A 20,602-nucleotide genomic window follows, 5' to 3' on the forward strand; every position below is an offset into this window, starting at 1 on the left:
CCTAGCCAATTCTCTACTAGTAGATAGTGAGAAAGTATCTTTCCAGCAAACCTTGTGAGACACAAGTTCAACATCATCCACATAATCCACTAATTTAACTCCGCATTTTATAGATGCACCTTGCATAACCTCCTTTAAGGAAGAATTATCACACAACAAGAGACTACCATTCCAAGAGTCTTTTGAAAAGGAAACATCAAAGCCAAAATGAACCTAGCAAGAAAAAAATTAGTGACAACTACCCTAGATGACATCATAAAAATCCATGTAGGTGACCCTAATGGAGGATTCAAAATAGTAAATATTCTATGAGGGAAAGTAGAATCAAGATATTTAGCTTGCATGATTTGACACCATAAAGATTGAGGTTTATAATACATATTCCAAATGAGTTTTACACCCAAAAGGTTTATTCCTCAAAGAAATATTGTGTACCCCAGCCCTTCTAGAAGACTTACTTAAAGATATCTTTTGTAAGGATATCAAAGGTCTCTTCCTAGCATTAGTCATGTTAGAAGACCATAGAAAATTACAAATGATTTTCTCAATCTGAACAATAACAAATGATAGAGCTTGAAGGATAGAAAAGTAATAGTTAGGGATGGTGAGGAAAACTATTTTGACCAGTAAAATTCTCATAGAAAGAGAAAGCCACCTCACCTTCTAGGTCAAGATCCTACCTTTAAGTCTATTAACCACATTATCCCAAAATAAGGCCTCACTAGACCCATAAAAAATGGAATCTCTAGATAAAGAGATGACGACTCCTCCACTAAAAAGCCAAGAATGTTAATTATTCTTTGCATTGACTTAGGTGTAAAGAGAAAAAAAACTTTGGATTTATTCAGATTAATAACTTGAGCTAGCCCATTAGTATAAATATCTAGAATCTTCTTGATACACTTAGCTTCTTTAATCGAGGATCTACCACAAAGAAGAGTATCATTAGCAAATAAATTATGAGTGACAAAAATCTCAAAATTGGCAATAAAAATACCTTTCCAATTAGCTAAAACCTTCTATCAAAGAATAGATCTACTTAGAGTTTCAGCAATAATAATAAATAGGAAAGGAGAAAGTGGATCTCCTTATCAAACTCCTTGGGTAGCTTGAAAATAAGAAGAAGGAGCATCATTAATTATGACTACAAAAGAAACACTTGAATGACACTCCTTAATCCACTTGTACCAAGGCTTTGAAAAAATAAATTTAGAGAGTACAACCAAGAGGAAGTCCCAATCCACTTTATCATAGGCTTTCATCATATCTAACTTAGCAACAAATGAAAATGTTTGATAAGACTCAATGGTATGAAGAACTTCAAAAGCAACAAATGCCCCATCCAAAGTATCCCTATCTAGGACATAACCACCTTGCTGAGGGGAAACTAACCTAGGTATCAAGGATTGTAGCCTAAGATAAATAGCCTTAGTGATGATCTTCTATACTAAATTACATAATGAAATGGGCCTAAAGTTTGCAAATGTTAAAATAGACTTCACCTTAGGAATCAAAGTGATATTAGTTTTGTTAAAGCTTTTTAGGATATATCCTTTCTTCTAAGATTCCTCTAAAACCAAAAGAACATAAAAAGTAATCACATCCAAACACTTTTGATAAAAAAGAAAGGTGAAACCATCAAGACCAAGAGCTTTGTCAAGGGCCATGGAAAAAACAATAGAAAAAACCTCTTCAACACTAAAAGGCTTCATAAGATGCTTATTATATGAATTAGTGATGAGAGAGGGGATCAACTACAATAACAAACTCATATCAACCCTATTTTCTCTCAGGCACAAACCCATGGCAAGTAAGTTTTTATAAAAATTAACACCCTCACTAAAAAATATCTTGTTGAGAAACCAATTTATCCCTAGTTGAAACACTATTAATAGCCATAAAAGAAGAAGATGCCTTCCTGATCTTAACTGAAGCATGGAGAAACTTGGTATTCCTATCACCCTCTTTTAACCATAGTTCCCTCGATTTCTACCTCTAAAAAATATCCTCCCTACCACACAAAATTCCCAATAACCTTGAAGATACTTATATTTTACTGCCAACTCTGCATCAATCCCTAAATTCATAATATGATTAGAAATACTCTCAAGATCACTTTCAACCCTAGACATTTCATGGAAAACATTATTAAAAACCTCTTTATTCCAAATACATATTTTGGATCACACAAAAGATAGCTTATTTGCAAATTGAAACATTCTATTTCCTTTACAATAGGGAGCACTAACCCACCATTGTTGAAGTAAATGTAAGAAATGAGGGTGAGTAAACCACATACTCTCAAAATTAAAGGTGGAACTAAATTTTGGCAAGCTTGACCTATTAATCTCTAGGGAGATGGGGAAAGCATCATATTTAGAGGAGGATGGAATTTGTGCCAAAAGTGATAAGCTAAGAAGCTTCATTTCTAGGGAAATTAGAAATCTATCCAACTTGGAAGATATGGGGGCAATAGATCTATGATTAGACCAAGAAAAACCCACATTCAAGAAAGGTACCTCACTTAAGGCATTATTTGAATAAAAAATTAAACTCCTCTATAATTCTTAAGGTAGTAGAATTACCCCCAATTTTATCATTGGGCAAGGAGATGGCATTAAAATTGCCCCCAATAACAAAAGGGAAATCATCCAATTTGTTAATCAAATCAGTAATTGCTTCCCATAGAAAAAAATTATCTTGGGCTAAAGAAGGCCCATAAACATTAAATGCAAAGAATTTAACATCAAACCAATTAACTTTAATGAGTTTCCAATTAGGTTGAGACATCAAGAACACCCTTGAAATGAATTTATTTTTCTACAAAAATATAAGGCCTCTAGATGCACCAGAAGAAGGAACATAAGTAGACTCCCAAGATGACCAACTTTTAATAAAATTATGAAAAAGAATCCTAAGACAATTTAGACTCTTGAAGAAAAACAATGTCAGCTTGAGAAGATAGAATAAACTTCCTAATTCTACTACTTTTATTTGGAGAATTCAAACCCCTAACATTGCAAGAAAAAATCCTAATACTACAATAGGAGACCAAGATGCACTTTGAGTGTGGATAATAGGTGAGAAAGACTCCAAAATATTTAATTGAATACCAACCTCTATTTCCTCTTTAACTTTACAAGAAAGAGGTTTGTGACCCTTCTCTTCAGGATCTTAACAACTAAAGTTGGAGACACCAACTCACTAGAGGCTTCTAATTGTGAGATGGAAAGTTCTTGAGGAAAAATGAAACAACTGGTAGTAGATGAATACTTATGATCAGGAATATCAAACCCAAACACCCCTTCTTCAAGAAAATTTTGATCCCAATCTTGTAGACTAAAACATGTCTCATGGCAATCGACTAGAAAATCAAAAGAAGAGAAAATAGGGACAAAAGGTTGGTTACAAAACAACAAGTTTTGAATGATGCCCTAATCATCCATAAGAGGAAAAACCATACTTGCTAGCATATAGCTAGGAAAAGAAAGAGACAAATGAGATGTAGTAGAAAGAAGAGGATTTCTAAAAGACAAACTAGAATCACCAACCAAAGAAAAAGGAAAAATAGACATACCAAAAATAATTGAGAAAGACACCAAAAAAATTGAAGAATGAAGAGGGGGAATGAAGGAGAGAACCTAATGAAAAGCCATCACACATTGGGAAAAATAAGTCTCAAGATCTTGTGGTAAACAAGAATCATGACAAATATCATGAAACTCTACACTAGAGGTGGAAAAAAAACCAACTACACTAGGACTAAATTAGCCCAAAGGGAGGACACCTCTGACTCTACTTCCAACCATCCTACACCAAAAGAACTTTTATGTGTCAGAACTAAATGCAAAGGATTCAACTCTAAACCTAACTGCTAGCCATCAAATGAGCACAACAGAGGATCTAAATTAAAATAATGACATATATCTTGCAACATTGGAGGAAAATATTTACACTGACACAAGAAATGACCTAGTTAATTAATATTCTTAGCAACAGTAGTTGCCTCCACATATTGAATATTGCTACATCCAAACCCCAAATTTCAAACAAATGGCCATTTTTGAATGAAGTTTCTCTCACTGTTGCATAAGAATACACACATTAACAACCATATGTGGCCATACAAATAGAATCAAGTCATGTTTAACAAAAATGCTTAACTTATTCTGATGGTAGGTTTGGAAGTGCAACCCACTAAGGAAAAAAGGTGGAAAATCCGTAAAGACGTCAAAATGGGGCATCCAACCCATAGTATTGATGTTAATCCTATTACAAAACCAACCCTTAAACTTATGCACCATAGCTTTATGTTCTTTAGAGTCAAATACTACCACAAAAGAAAGGGAATCCTTGTCCAACAAAAATAGTTCAGATAGCCCCACCCAATAATGACTTGCCCATGAAAGGAAGAAATCAAACTCCACCATAGCCTAAAGCATACCAATAAGTGCCATTGAATATAGTCCATCCACCTTGTCATTGATAAGCTCAAATGGAATAATAACCATATGCTCAGATGGCCAACAAGATAGACTCTTATGAATCAGAACATGCATGTCTTGATCTAGAGTAGATGGAATAAGTGGGTTAGGGAAAATGTCCCTAGAAGTTGGAGTAAAGAGAGCTCTACAAGGCTAAGAAAGGGGCTTTTGAACCAGATTCCAATTTGGAGAGGACACAAAATGCGGGAATGGGAAACCCTAAAACATTGAAGAGGGTGATGTGGGTTGAGAATCATTGTAGATATCAAAGGGAGGTTTCCAAACAAAAAACTTCTTACAATTAGGTTTTTGAATAGACAAATGATGTTGCTTACCATACTAAAAAGAGGGAGGGCCAAAAGATTTTCCAAGAAAACTAATAGAAGAAGGGTGAGGGCCCAAAATACCTTGAAACATAGAAGCCCTAGGCAGAACAACATGTTTAACCCTAGCCCAATTCACCCAAGATGAATGAATCCTCTAGACTTACAACCCATCAGACTACCCTAGCTTCATACTATCCCTCCAAACACCTTGCTAGAGAACCCATTGAGGTAAATGACTAGAAGATATCACACCCACCACATGCTCTTTACAAATAAGGAAACCACAAAGGAAATTAGAATCGTCACTAATCCCCACATGTAGACCATGCTCCTTCCTCACTACAAACCTAGACGTCTTATGCCAAATATCCAACCTACCATAATTGATGACACCTACATATTTGTCGAGCACATCAATCCTAATCACCATCTCTTAATAGGGCTTTATAAAAAGTTATTAAAGTTGGTTTAATATTAAAAGGGGGAGTCAACAAGAGATAATTTATAATTAATCTTTTCTATAGTCTAGGTATCATGGTGATTTCATTCTTTTGAATATATGACATGTGTGGGATTTTTTTTAAATGAAAATTTCAAAAAAAAAAAAAAAAGATGAAAAGTGAAAAAATATAAATATTTTTTTATATTTGTGTGTTATTAATTATAAATTATAAATATTTATTGTTAATTCTAAAAACGTGTCCCACAATTGGAATCCATATGGTAAATCATTCTACAATTTAGCAAGTTATTTGACATTATTTAACTATTTAACAACTGTCTCAAACTTTCTCAAAACATTTGGAATGTGTGCAATCTTATATGACATCTACCACAATAATTATTTTTAGGGGAATTTGTAATGTCATAAGCAGAGAGATCTCTACAATCTTTGGATGATCACACTAATTCTTGATAGATTGTGATTTGGGTTGATATTTGAGAATAATTACTATGCCAACTATAAATATCATTTGTAAACAATGTAAATACTATCACACCATTGTCGCCTTTTAAAGCTTTGGTGGAATTTTTAGTAGCATAGTTATTTTCGATCTATCTTTTTCAACCAAGTAGTTATTTATCTCTTGTTCTTAGGTCAATCATTGGGTTTCTATTTTGAGAGTAATATAATTGTCAACCTATTTTACTAAATTCTCTATTTTTTGTTTGTCAGCTTGTAGAAATTGGTGCCTGCCCCCATCACCATAAATTGTTTATAGATATATTTAAATTCTACTTCTTCTACTACAACATATGTTTTATAGTACATGAATGATTTTTTTTGGTGTGGACCTTGTCAAGGATGAAGTGGTGCCTATAAATTATGATCTAATTGTAATTGTAAAATTTCTTTTATTGATCTGACTACTTTATATCTCTCGTCAAAATATCTCTAGTTCATTTTCTTTTCAATCTCTTTTGGCTTCTTTTTTCTTTCAATTTTGTGTTGTGGAGCCAAAGATAATTGAGAAATAAAATAAGAACTAAAACTAAATCAAAAAAATGAAGAATGCATAACATTTAACATATACATTTATAGTGGTTCATCTAGCTATTCTAGACTACATCCACTCTTCAAGTAGGAGAATTTCTCTTATTTAGATAAATCACAACTACAATACAACAACATCAACTAGCTTTCCATATTCTATACTAGTAATATTCAATAGAAGATGAAAAGGCTAAGAAGATGAAGAGTTGACAATGATTGGACTACACAATCAGAGTCATTACATATTCCCTTGTTAAAACCATTACAATCATCCACTTGAAGTCTAATCAGTATTGCATAGAGATATACCCTACTTGAAATGCTTATGGCTATGTCATGACAATACTGAGAGAAGCTCTCCAAAATTCAAACTTCTTTCAAGGTACAACCTTTTTAAACACATTAGTCAAATTAACATTTGTATCAATCTTCTCTAACTATAGCCTTCTCTCTTCAAGAACATGATATATGAAGTGAAATATGGTTTTTGTATTCTTTGTATGACTGTGGAAAGATGAATTTTTAGCCAAATGAATGACACTCCTACTATCAAAAAATAGAGTAAAGTTGGATTGTTAGAATCCCAATTGTCCAAATAATCTTTTTGATCATATTAGCTCTTTAGCCCCCTCAATAAGAGTGATATATTCAGCCTCGGTAGAGCAAAGAGCAACTACTTGTTTCTTACAAGAAGTCTAGCTAATCCCTATCTAGACAAAAGTAAAGATATAGCCTATTATAGACCTCCTTTTATCTAAGTCTCCAACCATATCAGAATCAACATGTCAAAAAATATAAGGGGTCTTTCTATTAAAACATAAAACATGAGAGGAAGTGCCTCTCAAATAATAAAAAATCCATTGAACTACTTGCCATTGATTTTTACCTAGATTACTCATAAAACCACTTACAACTCCCATTACATGAGCAAGGTCCAAATGTGTGTTAACCATTGCATACATTAAACTTCAAATTGTTGAAGAATAAGGAATACCATCCATCTCAATTTTTTCTTCTAGAGTTGAAGGGCACATCTTTAAAGACAATAAAAAGTGATTAGCCAATGGAGTGACAACTAATTTGGCATTTGACTTCATATTAAACTTTTCTTAAACTTTGAGAATATACTTTTCTTGAGATAATCTAATTTATCTTTTATGTCTATTTCTGATTATATCCATCCCAAGAATCCTCTTTTCTGCCCCTAAATATTTCATGGCAAAATGAAGAGCTAAATGTGTCTTTGACTAATGAATAATTCTCGTACTGTTTCTAGCAGTCAACATATCATCAACATATAGTAGAAATATCAGAAGCTCACTGGTAGGAAGCCATTTGTAGGAAACACATGAGTCAGATTCACAATGAGTGAATCCTTATTGTTTCATGAAGTTATCAAACTTTAAGTACCATTGGCACGGAGTTTGCTTCATCCCATATAAACTCCTCTTTAATCTTGTCATGCCTGACCCTACTTCTTCCTGTTTCTCTTTATTCACTTCAGATGTTGTTTTGACACAAATTTTGTGGCTAGGAGATTTTATATTTTGAACACTGTTTTGTTATATCAAATAGGTTAGTTTTTGTTTTATGAGATACATTTTTAGATGGATACTGCTTTTATGTTTCAATTGGACTGTATTCAGGTTTATAGTTGTTCAGTTTTAGTTGTAGTGTTGATTTTGAAATGCATCGCTTGACTTCTAAATTGAATCAGTTATTGTCTAGTATTGATGTTTTTTTGGAATTCTATTAAAAGGATGTTGTAAAACTCTTTTTTTTTTATGTAACTGAGTATATGTTTTTGAGAAATTCATTTCATGCCTTTATAAGTTCTTGACTTGTGAATATATATGGATATAGGGATATTTTGATTAATCACACACTCAATTCATATAACCATGGGCGTGAAATAATGGCGCATATATTTACATGGTTTCTAGTGTGGAGTATGGTTTTGGAGTTTTCAATGTTTAATGTTATGGAAATTATCTATTAAGGTGATTGTGTTATGCTTATTATACATATTTATTTTTCAATAAAGCCCATCAACCTTAAAACACTAGAGGGTTTCTCATGCTTTGAAAAGGTAAAAGATGTTTATTGTTTTATGGCCAATTTGGTGGAAGCTTAAAGGGAAGCCATATGCACGACTCAAAGGGAGTTGCAGTTTTATTAATTGCTCATTTATTGAGGCTTTATTATCCTCAAAAGAAAGTTGGCCATTGCTGTTTGAAAATGGATTTCGATGGTAATGACCAGTATTTGGGCCTTTTTCCTTTGTTTTGAGTAACACCTATTTGTTTTTGTTGGGTTTCCGACAAGATGTGGGCTTTTTGTTCGAAGGATTTTCTTGCTTATGTAATTGAGAAAAAGGGAACTCAGTGGAAGTTTTCTTGTGGTTGGAAATTTGGTTTCTGTTGTTTTGCATTGTGGAGATTTTGATCTGATCGGGGCTTTGGAGTTGAGCAAAATTTTGGAGCTCTGAGTTGAAAATTTTTCTTCATCTACTGAGTTTTGAGGTAGGGGGCATTTCTAACTCAATCCTTTCTATTTATGAAGTGTTAATTTGTGGAAGGAATAGAGACCTGTTTGTTTTTAAAAATACATACCTATCGATACCCAAGTATGGGTATTCGCAGGACTGGGCATTTGGAAGTGTCAAGCTCTGTAAATATGCATATTTGGCTGTGGGTAGGGGTGTATTCTTGCATTGTGTGTGTATTTGGGTTTTTAGTGTTGTTTAAAATAGGTTTTCCATTTCAAGTTTTATATATATGAGGATTCCTTGTTGATTGTTCTTATCTGCAATTGTTGTTGACATTATGTCATACGGATAGCATATGACATGGGATATAGTTACGAAATGAACTGGGTTTTAGTTTTGAACTTAGGCTATGGTAAAAATAGTTTAGAGATATATATTTTTAAACTTGTGTTTGGTTTACTAGAAATGGGTTATAGTTTTTTTTTATAGTCGTAGAGATGAGCTATGTGAGAAATCCATGCTCTCGATAGTTAGTATGTGGGTGGATTGTGTAATAACATATATGTGTTTATTTGTAAAAACTTTATCAAAGCTCACTTGAAACTATATATATATGTGAGAGGCTCGGCCTCAGTCATGAGTTCACTTAAAATTCGAGCTCATAGTCACAATTTAGAGTTGAGGCATTTCGTCAAATGGATGTCAGGAAATTTAATAGTATCATTCTTTTTTATTTTGCATCACCATTGATAGCAATGTTTTTTTAAGTTATAGGGGGAATGATACTTTAACAACATTGTAAACAATAGTTGTTGTATTGGTATGATTAACCATACCTTAGGCTCTTTGTTGAGTAATGAACTAGAAACGTTAATGAAGTTAGAGGTTCTTGGTGATAGCATGATTTGAGATATGTAATTGTCATTTTGTTTTTAAAATGTAAGATGAACAATCAACACTCATTTACATTGCATAGGAAACACAATTTTTGTGTGAGTTAAGTGTTTAAATTAAACTGTTAATCGACACAATATATGTTCTTTAGGTTGTATAGTTGGTGTGAACTTAAGTCGATAAGGAATTAGCTGAAACAGACAGTTTTTTTTACCTTAATGATTTTGCATACTTAAATCATTGGTTATGTAGAGTTTCGAGCTTATAAGTTATTCTATGCTGGGACGAAAATGGATTGTAGTAATCTATCAATGGTGTTATGTAAAGGCATAATTAGGATGTTGATTGTTACAGTTTGAGATACAAAAGTAATAATGTAATGTGTTAAGATGATTCTATAATGGGTAATCTTGCAATTAAATATTGATACTTGGCTGAGATGTAGATTTTGGATAAACATGAATTCAGTCCATTTAGTACCATGTGTTTGATTTTAATTCAAGGTATAACCCAGTCTAAATGCTGATTGAATGTAAAACGTACTGAATGGCATTTTTGTTAATGACTCTTTATTAAAGCATTAACTAAATTTGGATATTGTAGAAATGGCCAGTTGTGTTAAATTTTGTTATGTAGTATTTCAATATGTATTATGATGTCTGAAATGTAATAGAAATATTTTAAAGCTATATTCAATTGTTTTTTGATTTCAGAATTATTTCCGTTTATTATTGATATAAAAGTTGATTTCAAATAAAGATAGATTTATGATATTTGTGGATGAAAATCATTTAAAGAAAGAATATCATAATTACTTTGATTCTATTATCTTAGTTATCTTGAAAGATTAATTTAGTTATTACAATAGTAGGATTCAATTTTATAGTATTAAGATTGGTAAATATTACTTAAGGGTTAAGTCAGTTTGATTATATTTATGGATCTTAGTATTATAGTTTGCTTCTGTTGTCATATGTACCTAAGTTACTTTCGAAAATTAACAGCAGAAGATAAGTTACAAATAGATGAAGAATGTAATATCATGTAGTATACTAAATTGATATTTATTACATGTACATTCTTAGAATATCTGTTTGATGTGTATTTTAAGAATACCTGTGATGAATGTATATCGGGGTGGCTGAATTTGGTTTATCCTATTTAGTTAATTAATTCAGTGAAAACTTTAAAATGTATTGGGTGGGTTAATTACATATAAAAGATAATTGGCCTTACCTATGACTTAAACCTATAAGGTTAAGTACGGAGAACAAGGCTTATCTCTATTTTGTCATTGGAAAGTATAATGGAGAATTTCATTATGTGATTGACTATGAGCATACTATTCATGGATGCAGTATCTTAGTGCCATAATGATGACACCTCAGTATATATATGTTTCATTTATGAGTTATTCTTAGTGTGAGTTTAATTTAGCATTGTAAAGTAATTGTTTACTTCTTGCATATTAATATCAGATTTGCACTATATTAGATGGAATAGAAATCTGCATTTTGATATGTATATGTTGGTACTAACATGTGTGCAGATGGATATCTCTTTTAAATCTCAGTGTGTACTGAGCCCCTTTTTGTTTCATGTTGCAATGTTGTGTGTGTTCACAGGTGTAACAAGTTATTTAACCAGTAGCTAAAGACGTCCATTGAAGTTACTACTTGAATCAGCATTTAGGGTTCCTAGGTTGGACATAGGTGTCTAGAGATGAAATTGTATTTCATGATAGTTTTGAACTCTTTATGTATTCTTATTGTAATGAAAATGTATTTGGATGATATTATCTTTCATTGGGAATTTTTCTATATAAGAGTGATTCAATCCTTGTATTGGAACTTTTGTTAAGATGATTTAAAAAAAAAAAAAAAAATTATTGCAATCATTGTTCGTCCTTTGTTTCAAGTTTTGTTTTGTTTATGGTAGTGAGTTACAAATCTGCAATATAAATGCTCTTGCCCATGTTTAATGAATCCCTCTAGCTACTCCATATATAATTTCTCCTCAATATCCCCATGTAGAAATGTTGCTTTGACATTGAGTTACTCAAGCTCAAGATCCCATGCTATTGTTATGCCTAAAACCAATTGAATAGTTTACATTTTTACAATTGGAAAGAAAATTTCATGAAAATTCACACCTTTTTGTTGAGAAAATCCCTTCACCATGAATCTGGCCTTGTACTTTTTACGTCCTCCATCTTCCTCTTTTATCTAGTAGACCCATTTATTTTTTAGAGCTTTACAATTTTGTAGAAGAGGAACCAAAGCCCAAGTTTGATTTGCATTTAATGACCTCATTTCATCTTTGATAACATACATCCAATGGCCTAAATTTATATCCTTACATGCTTGCTTAAATTTTTTTGGCTATGCCTAATCAAAACACAAGGAAAATAAGTTCATATTCATCAAAATTTTGAGGACATTTCCTCTCCTTGGTAGACCTTCTCAGCTGTGTATTATGTTCATTTATTGGACATTCAATTTCATTCATACCCTCTATATTTCTAGTAAAGGAATATTTACCATTGTTTAATGCAATGTCTCGATTTTGAATGTGAGAAAAACTTTGGATGTTGCTAGTCCCTTCTTTTGTAGCTTGAGATTGATTTGTGTGTGTTGCACCATCCAAATAAAAGGGTATGAGATTCCAAATGGATGAAAGAGAAGGGCTTGTTAATTGGTGAGGTTGTTGGTGATATGTATCCAACATAGAGGGGCCACAAGCTTAGACATTGCAAGGGGTTTGTGTCTCAACACTAATCTTGGGATAGGGAGATGCATAGCTAGGAGTCCCTATCAACAGAGCATGGGAGTTGAGTGTTAACCACAAGTATGGTTTTCTCAAAATGCTCACTGCCCACCATTGAATTGAGTTGAAAATGCAAGTCACAACCCAATGATGAAAGGGCACCAACAAGGAGTGTGGGGGGATTTGAGGTGTCAAAGTTAGGTGAGAAATAATGTCTAGGTTGCGTGGAGTTGGGAGGCTAGTCAAAGAGACAAGGCACCATAGAGGGAATCTGTATTGGCTATGCTAGCAACATAGTAGAGAAAGGGTGTGAATAGAACAGAGCATCATGCTCTACTATGATCTCATGGTTAGACAAAGGGGATTTTTTATAGATAGATGGTTGGATGGAGAAAGTTGTGAGACTAGTGGGGTTAGGGATAAAGTCACACATGGAGAAAAAGTAACAAATTTTGTATTAGAAATCTGGCCTTTTAAAATAGAATTTATGTCATTATCAATTAAATCATATTCAAAACAATTATTAGAACTAGTAACCATTTTGTATTAGAAATCTGGCCTTTTAAAATAGAATTTGTGTCATTATCAAATAAATCATATTCAAAACAATTATTAGAACTAATAACCATTTTATGCAAACTCTAGAAAGAATTTTCATTCAACACAACATTTCAACTTCAAAGCACTTTATGAACAATCAGATCCCACAATCAAAAACCAAGTTGGTCCTCACCATACCCTAGAAATACTCACTTTTTGGATTTAAAATCCAATTATTTTCTCTGATCTCTGGGAATGTGAACATACACATCACAACAAAACACTCATAAATGAGAAAAGGAAATCCTTTTACCATTCCACCTTTCTTCCAAAATATCAAAATCAAAACATGATGAAGGAGCTCAATTTATTAAATAAAAAATAGTATTGTGTGCCTCTACCCAAAATTCCTTCCCCAAACTAGCATTAGATAACATACACTGAGCCCTTTACAAGATAGCTTAATTCAACCTCTTTGCTGCACCATCTCCTTGAGGTGTATAAGGGACTATTTTAATCCTCCAAATACCATGATCTACACAAAAACTATCAAACTCTAAAGAGCAAAAATCATTACCATTGTCTGTTAGTAGACATTTAATATTTTTCCCAACCTTATTTTCAACCATAGCCTTAAAAAATTTAAATTTCAAAAACACTTTAGATTTCTTATTCAACATATAAATCCAAAATTTGTGAGTGCAATCATCAAGAAAAGTTATGAAATAATTAGTACCACTAAATGATGTTACCTCTATAGGACCAAAAGCATTAGAATGCACAAGCTATAATGTAGAAGATTTCTTCTCATGACCCATCCTTATGAAGCTGGTGTGATTTTACTTTCCATAAAGACAATGCTTGCATAACTCCAAATCTCATGATTTGAGACCTGGAAGTTGGTCTCTTTGAATCATAACTTCAAGACCCATTTTTTTCATGTGACCAAGCCTCTTATGCCAAAGTTTAATATTACTTTCCATAACCACCATGGTTGCTCCCACTTTACTATTACACTCTAAAACATATAAAATTTTAGACTTCTTTCCTTTAGCCAACACTAATTGACCTTTGGACACTTTCCATGAATCAAGATCAAAGTTAACATTATAGCCTTGTGTATACAACTGACTAATTGAAATCAAATTGTGCTTGAGTGTGGGAACATGTCTAATATCTTTTAAAAGCCATTGACTACCATTTTTTAGTGACAATAAAATATCCCCTTTTCCAAAAATATCACATTATTTGTTATCCCCAAGAAAAACTTTGCCAAACATATCTTTGTAGTAATTTGTGAACACACTCCAACATGGAGTAGCATGAAAAGATGTACCAAAATTGAGAACCCATGAACTTGAATCCATGTCACCAGCTGTAAGTACCAAAGCTCCATCAATTGCAGCATTTATGCCATCTTAGATTACTTTGTTTTGAGTCATCTTGCAATTCCAATATTGTTTCTTTGTGTGGCCTATTTACCAGAAAACCAACAAGTGCCATTTATTCCTCTAGACTTCAAATGATGATTTGATCTCCATATTCCATTATTATTAACATTATGTCTTCCTCTTTCATGACTTCTTCCTATATTGCTTGTGCTCACAACTATTATAGCATCACTACAAGAGGGCTCTTGGTGCTTCCTTTGCATGTCTTCACTAAGTAATGTGATTATGACTTCACTGAGTTTCAACTTGCTCTTGGATACTATTGAAGTGCTCACATCCATTACTACACCTTCCCACCTATTAAAAAGTGAACATAATAATAAAATGGTTTTTATTTCATCATCTAATGGTATACCAATTGAAATGAGTTGACTCATTAATGTATTAGATTCATTTAGATAATTTGAGATTACACCCCCTTCTTTCATTTTTAGATTATATAGCTTCTTCATTATAAAAAACTTTATTTGATGATGAAGGTATCTCATAGAATGAAGATAATTTATCAACTAGCTCTCTTGTTGTCTTCTTAGCTGAAATGTTAAACAACATGTTACTTGAGAGAGCTAAGAAAATCATTGCCTTTTCTTTCAAATATAGTTTTTCCCATTCTTTGTCTATTAATGATCCTTTTCCCTTTTCTTTACCAAGTAATACAAGCTTGTAAATATTGCTTCATGAGAAAAGACTATGTTTGCTTTCCATAGCCCAAAGTTTTTCCCATAAAACTTTTCAATTTTCCACTTATCCACCGCATCCATGGTGCCTATAAATCTTCACCAATTTTCAAAAAATCAAATGAGCTTAACCAGCTCTAATACCAATTGTTGAGGTGAAGATAATTCAGAAATAAAATAAGAACTAAAAATAAATCATATAATGAAGAACACATAGGATTTAACACATAGATTTATAGTGCTTCATCCAGCTATTCTAGACTACATCCACTCTTCAAGCAGGGGAATTTCTCTTATTTAGATAGATCACAATTATAGTACAACAAAATCAACTAGATTGTCATATTCTATACTAGTAACATTCAATGGAAGATGAAAAGGCTAAGAAGAGGAAGAGTCATAAATGATTGAGCTACACAATAAGAACCATTACATATTCCCTTGTTAAAATCATTACAGTTGGCTTCTCTAAAATGGAATTACATGCTCATTCATTTCTCAAGTTCAAAGGTTGGTTGAAACAAAATTCTCCTATCTCTAGGAAGTTGCATTGGAATCAATATTAGGTTGCATCTCCACTATTAAGAAATAGGTCCCATTCATGTGTAGTGCAAGAAGCTGAGGAAAAATGGGAAGAGGAAAAAGAGGGAGCAATTATTACAAATAATAAAGGGCTCTAATTTCCAGCTACTTCATTAGCACTAGGATGTTTGGCTACAATTTTGATGAGACAAAGACTTTTCCATTGCCTTTACATTATTATCTTCCCTCTTTTCTACAACATTAGTCTTTGGCATTCCTATTAGTGTACAACATTGATGAACTCAGATGCCTCTATAAACACAACTACCATTGAAAGATATGACGATGATCCCCTCTTCATTCTCCAATCTGACTATCCATAGTTTTCCTCCTCAATTGTCCTCAAATGATTACTACCATTGAAAGGTTACTCCTACTTCCTCTAAATTTATAGATTATACCCAAGATGAAGGGAGGAAATGGTCCCAAGTAATTTTAGTTATGATGTGGGCCATTATTATGAGCTTTTAGTGATCTAGTTTCTTAGCATTTTTTGTTGTATTTTAAAAGGAGATGTTGGACCATCAACTTCATCAATTTCCTTTTATTTTATTCTTCTTTCATATCTAACTTGATTATTTTCCTTTTTAAAGTGTTTTATTCATTAAAGTCTATCTTCACAAGATCAAAACAATAGTCTACAAAAAAAAAATTAGTAGAAAATAAATGTAAATCACAAGTACTTACTAGGAAGACATCAAGGATATGAGGAAACATTGTAATGTGCTTCTTGAATTCTACTATAATAAATTTCCAATTGTTTTATGCTTCTTATGAATTACAAAAAAAATTGCATGTAATGCCTCTTTTGTGATTTGTTGCACTGAGTACTTTCTGTAGATCAAAGGAGTCTAAACAATTCCAATAAAGAAATTCAAATGATGACTTGTTGTGTGGTGGTTTAGGTAACACAAAATTACTAGTTAGATATTTCATGTTGTCATTCTATGTATTTCAATATGAACATAGTAGCTAAGTTGGGTAGTGGAATAAGAAATTGATTCTTTTTCATTAGGAATAGTATGAGTACTTGTGACTTTTTAGTTCTACCCAACTAATAATAACTATTGTAGATTGCAATAGGTTTTCATATATTAGTCTCTAAATTCTTATTTTTTTGTGAACATTCACATTTAATAGGATTATAATTAAAAATTTAACTTCTACAATGGTGCAAGTGATTTAGTTGTATAATAATTTTAATATTGTACTCAATTTTATCTTTTCAACAATGGAAAATCCTCCCAATCCTATTGATCTTGTTGAGATAAGAAGTAGCTATCATCCCCCATATTACTAGATCAATCATTGTTGTTAATCAACTAGTCTAGCTTTCTTATGAATAGTCTATCAAATTTTTCAACTAGAATTGGTCTTAATTGTCTTAACATTCTGCAATATGCAAATGAAACATGCTTAGTAATCTGATATGTACAAGATAGTGATGTGATGATAATGGAGGCAATGGTATTACAGTTTCATGCAACCTACAACATGCTAGCTAGATTTTGTAACTTCTTGCAAGATATGCATGTAGATGAGTGTTATGCTCTCAGTTGTGCTCTTAGTATCAAATTTTCATTTCAGAAGTACCTAAACAATGTGTAGTGCACATTATATACCCATGGATATGATATATCATATATAAAATAGTAACTTGGCCTAGGTATGCACATTTTTGTGATTTATACGAGAATAGACCCCCTACTAATAGCTTTGGTCAAGAAAATGATGTTGAGATAAGGCTTAATTCTTTGATTCACACCAGGATTTTGTCTTATATGTATGTATACAACTACACTAGAAATTTGATTAGTGTTATATATATATATATATATATATATATATATATATATATATATATATATATATATATATATATATATATATATATATATATATATATATATATATATATATATATAACTACTTTATGTATATTTACATGTTCCCAAATGTTAAATATACAAGTATTTGTTTAGCATACTTGTAGTGTATTTTTTGTGATTGATGTGGATAACTATTATGTTTATGGTAACCAATAGCATGCATTTGGAGTGATGAGTAATTAATCTGAGTACAGCAAGGCTAACCAGCTAGGTCCAAAATTGAATTACAATTATTGGCTTGTGGGTCAATTTTCTTATATTAATAATTAATATGAAATATAAAATAATAACTTTATCATTGTTGTTCTATCGGTGATATATTTTTACATTTGAACTATTGCATTTATATGAGTTTTGTCTAGCACTACATGTTGTAAGTTATGGTGAAAACCCTTGGGAAATATTTTGTTTGAATTTTATAGCTTATGTTGGACAAATTATTGTTGTAATTTAGGCAAAAATAACATGCCATTTTAGTAATTTTATGCCTTAAAATTGTCTCAAGATGATTAAATTGAGTGTGAATCTTTGTAAAGTTTATTCGCCTAGCATTTTGCGTCATGAGTACTCATAGAGATCTTCAACCATGCTCTTTATGTTCTTATCTTATCTTGAGAAGAAATGTGCCCATTAATTTTTCCAAAAAATGGTTTACACACATTAGAGAGTTGAGACAATTTAAGGTGAGAAATGGCCCTATGCAAGAAAATGTGTCATAATCTTGGTGGTAACAAAAATGACATCAAAGTTTAACCAATAGTCCATGCCCTTAACAACAAGCTAATTGGAAATTTTAAAGAAATGTAACTTTAGCTTTTGTTTATGGTAGATTATTCTTTGTTTTTGGCATAGTGTATTATATATTGCCTAAATATTCATACTTGTGTCTATGTTAGGGGTAGAATGTGATATTAGATTCTTGGCATTAAATTTTATGATATTTATGTAGAATTTAGAAAAACTTTAAAATTTTATTAATATTTTTGAATACTAAAAGTCATTAGAGATTTGGTGTAACAATCTTAAGTGTATTATGTGTATGGTTCACAATGATCCTTTAAAATGCATAGGAGTGAAAGTGTTTATCCCTAAACTTATGAATTATTTTTCCACAAATAATAGAATGTTCCATTGATTTTAATAATAATTTTTGCATCTTGGTGGACTGTAATGTAAATTTGACCTAGATTATGGGGATCTTCTTCACTCTAGAAATTTCTCTCTCTACCAAGGCTACTCTTATCCTACCTAGGGTTTTTATTCCAAACCCCAACCTATTTTGAGGTTTTTATGGGCAATGGCAACTCAACTCTTATTAAATGCCCAAAAATTTGTATAAGACCTTATCCTCTAGTCTAAGGACACCTAATACACTAATCCTCAATTTCCCATCCTAGATTTACATGCACCAATCCTCCATTCCATTTAAAACTTACTTATAAGCCTTCATTGCACCTTGCCAAGCCTTTCTTGCTTGCCTAGGTCTCACTTGTAAAACTAGCTTCTTGACTGCCACACACTCCAAAATCATTATTTACATAGTATACAATTGATTTCCAAAGGCCATAGAGTTTTTACCATGTAATTTCAAGATATAGCCATTTTAATAGTGATTATTCAAAACAAGATAGTAGGAACACAAAACTCAAGTAATTTTTAAAACCCTATAAAATGAATGCTTGAGACCAAAATAGGTATGCATAGAATTAATACATGGAACCAAGAAATTATTCCATTCAAGACAATAAGATTTTCAATTATTTTTCCATGCTCAATCCTTCAAAAGTACATTTTTTTGACAGTAGGAACACAAAACTCAAGTAATTTTTAAAACCCTATAAAATGAATGCTTGAGACCAAAACAGGTATGCATAAAATTAATACATGGAACCAAGAAATTATTCCATTCAAGACAATAAGATTTTCAATTATTTTTCCATGGTCAATCCTTCAAAAGTACACTTTTTGTTCACAAAATCCTCCACACATAGGTGTTGTCTGTACATCTGTCTGACCAACCCCTAAAAATGAGTTGTAAGGTGTTCTTATAATTTCTCCTAACCACCTATTCCATAGGTTTGAACCATAGCTACCCATGTTACCTCTTTTCCAAAACTATGCAAAAAGATGTTATGCAATTTTGCAAAAATTGCAAAGTTGTCAATGAGAAATGTCTTTTTGACAACTTTTGCAATTTTGCAAGATAAGCCTTCAAACTTGACTAGTTTGTTTTCAAACCTCATAGTATGAACTTGAAACACCTAAGGACCTCTTTTGAACATTTCTTTCCCCCTTTTAAGGATTTTTTCCATGTTTTTCCTTATTGAGCATTTTTGCCTATCGGGACCTAATTGTCAAAATTTGACTCACACTCCACACTTACTTAACCACACCCCCTAAGATTCACTTCAGACTATACATGTAGTCCTTATTCTCTAAATTGTTGGTTAGACTATTTACAAACCAAAATTAGAGTTAGGGTTTTACCTTACCCTTAGGTTCTCCTGTACCACTAGAGTATTATTGTGGTCCATAGAATAACCACCCAAATAATGACAACCAATAGTTTTATTGTTCTATATTGGTTGATTTTTGACAAAGTATGTTTTTTTGAGCCAAGGGATATATGATTTGTAGCATGCCATTTTCTAAAGTCATTATAACAACTTTTTAAAAAAAAAGTAAATCTAGATTCATAAAAAATGACACAATGCTAGTTACATCAATTACTTCACATGAAAGGGAAATCTATCAACTTATTAGAATTTATAAAAATAAAAATAAAATTAGTAACGAACTAAACTAGTAGACTATTCACAATGGTCAAAGAAATTGAAATTGATGGTATTGGCTCAAGGCTTCCATTAATATTTAACACATATGTATAAATGAAATTAAACTTTAAACTTTAATTTTCCCAATTAAAAGAAAATTATGAAAAAGTAGATAGAGTTAGGTTAAGGGTAATATTAAGATTAAAAGTATAATAAAATTTGAGATTATATAAACT

Source organism: Cupressus sempervirens, chromosome 6, assembly GCF_028749045.1.
Source record: "Cupressus sempervirens isolate cs-2001-9-10 chromosome 6, ASM2874904v1, whole genome shotgun sequence".
Classification (NCBI taxonomy): Eukaryota; Viridiplantae; Streptophyta; class Pinopsida; order Cupressales; family Cupressaceae; genus Cupressus; species Cupressus sempervirens.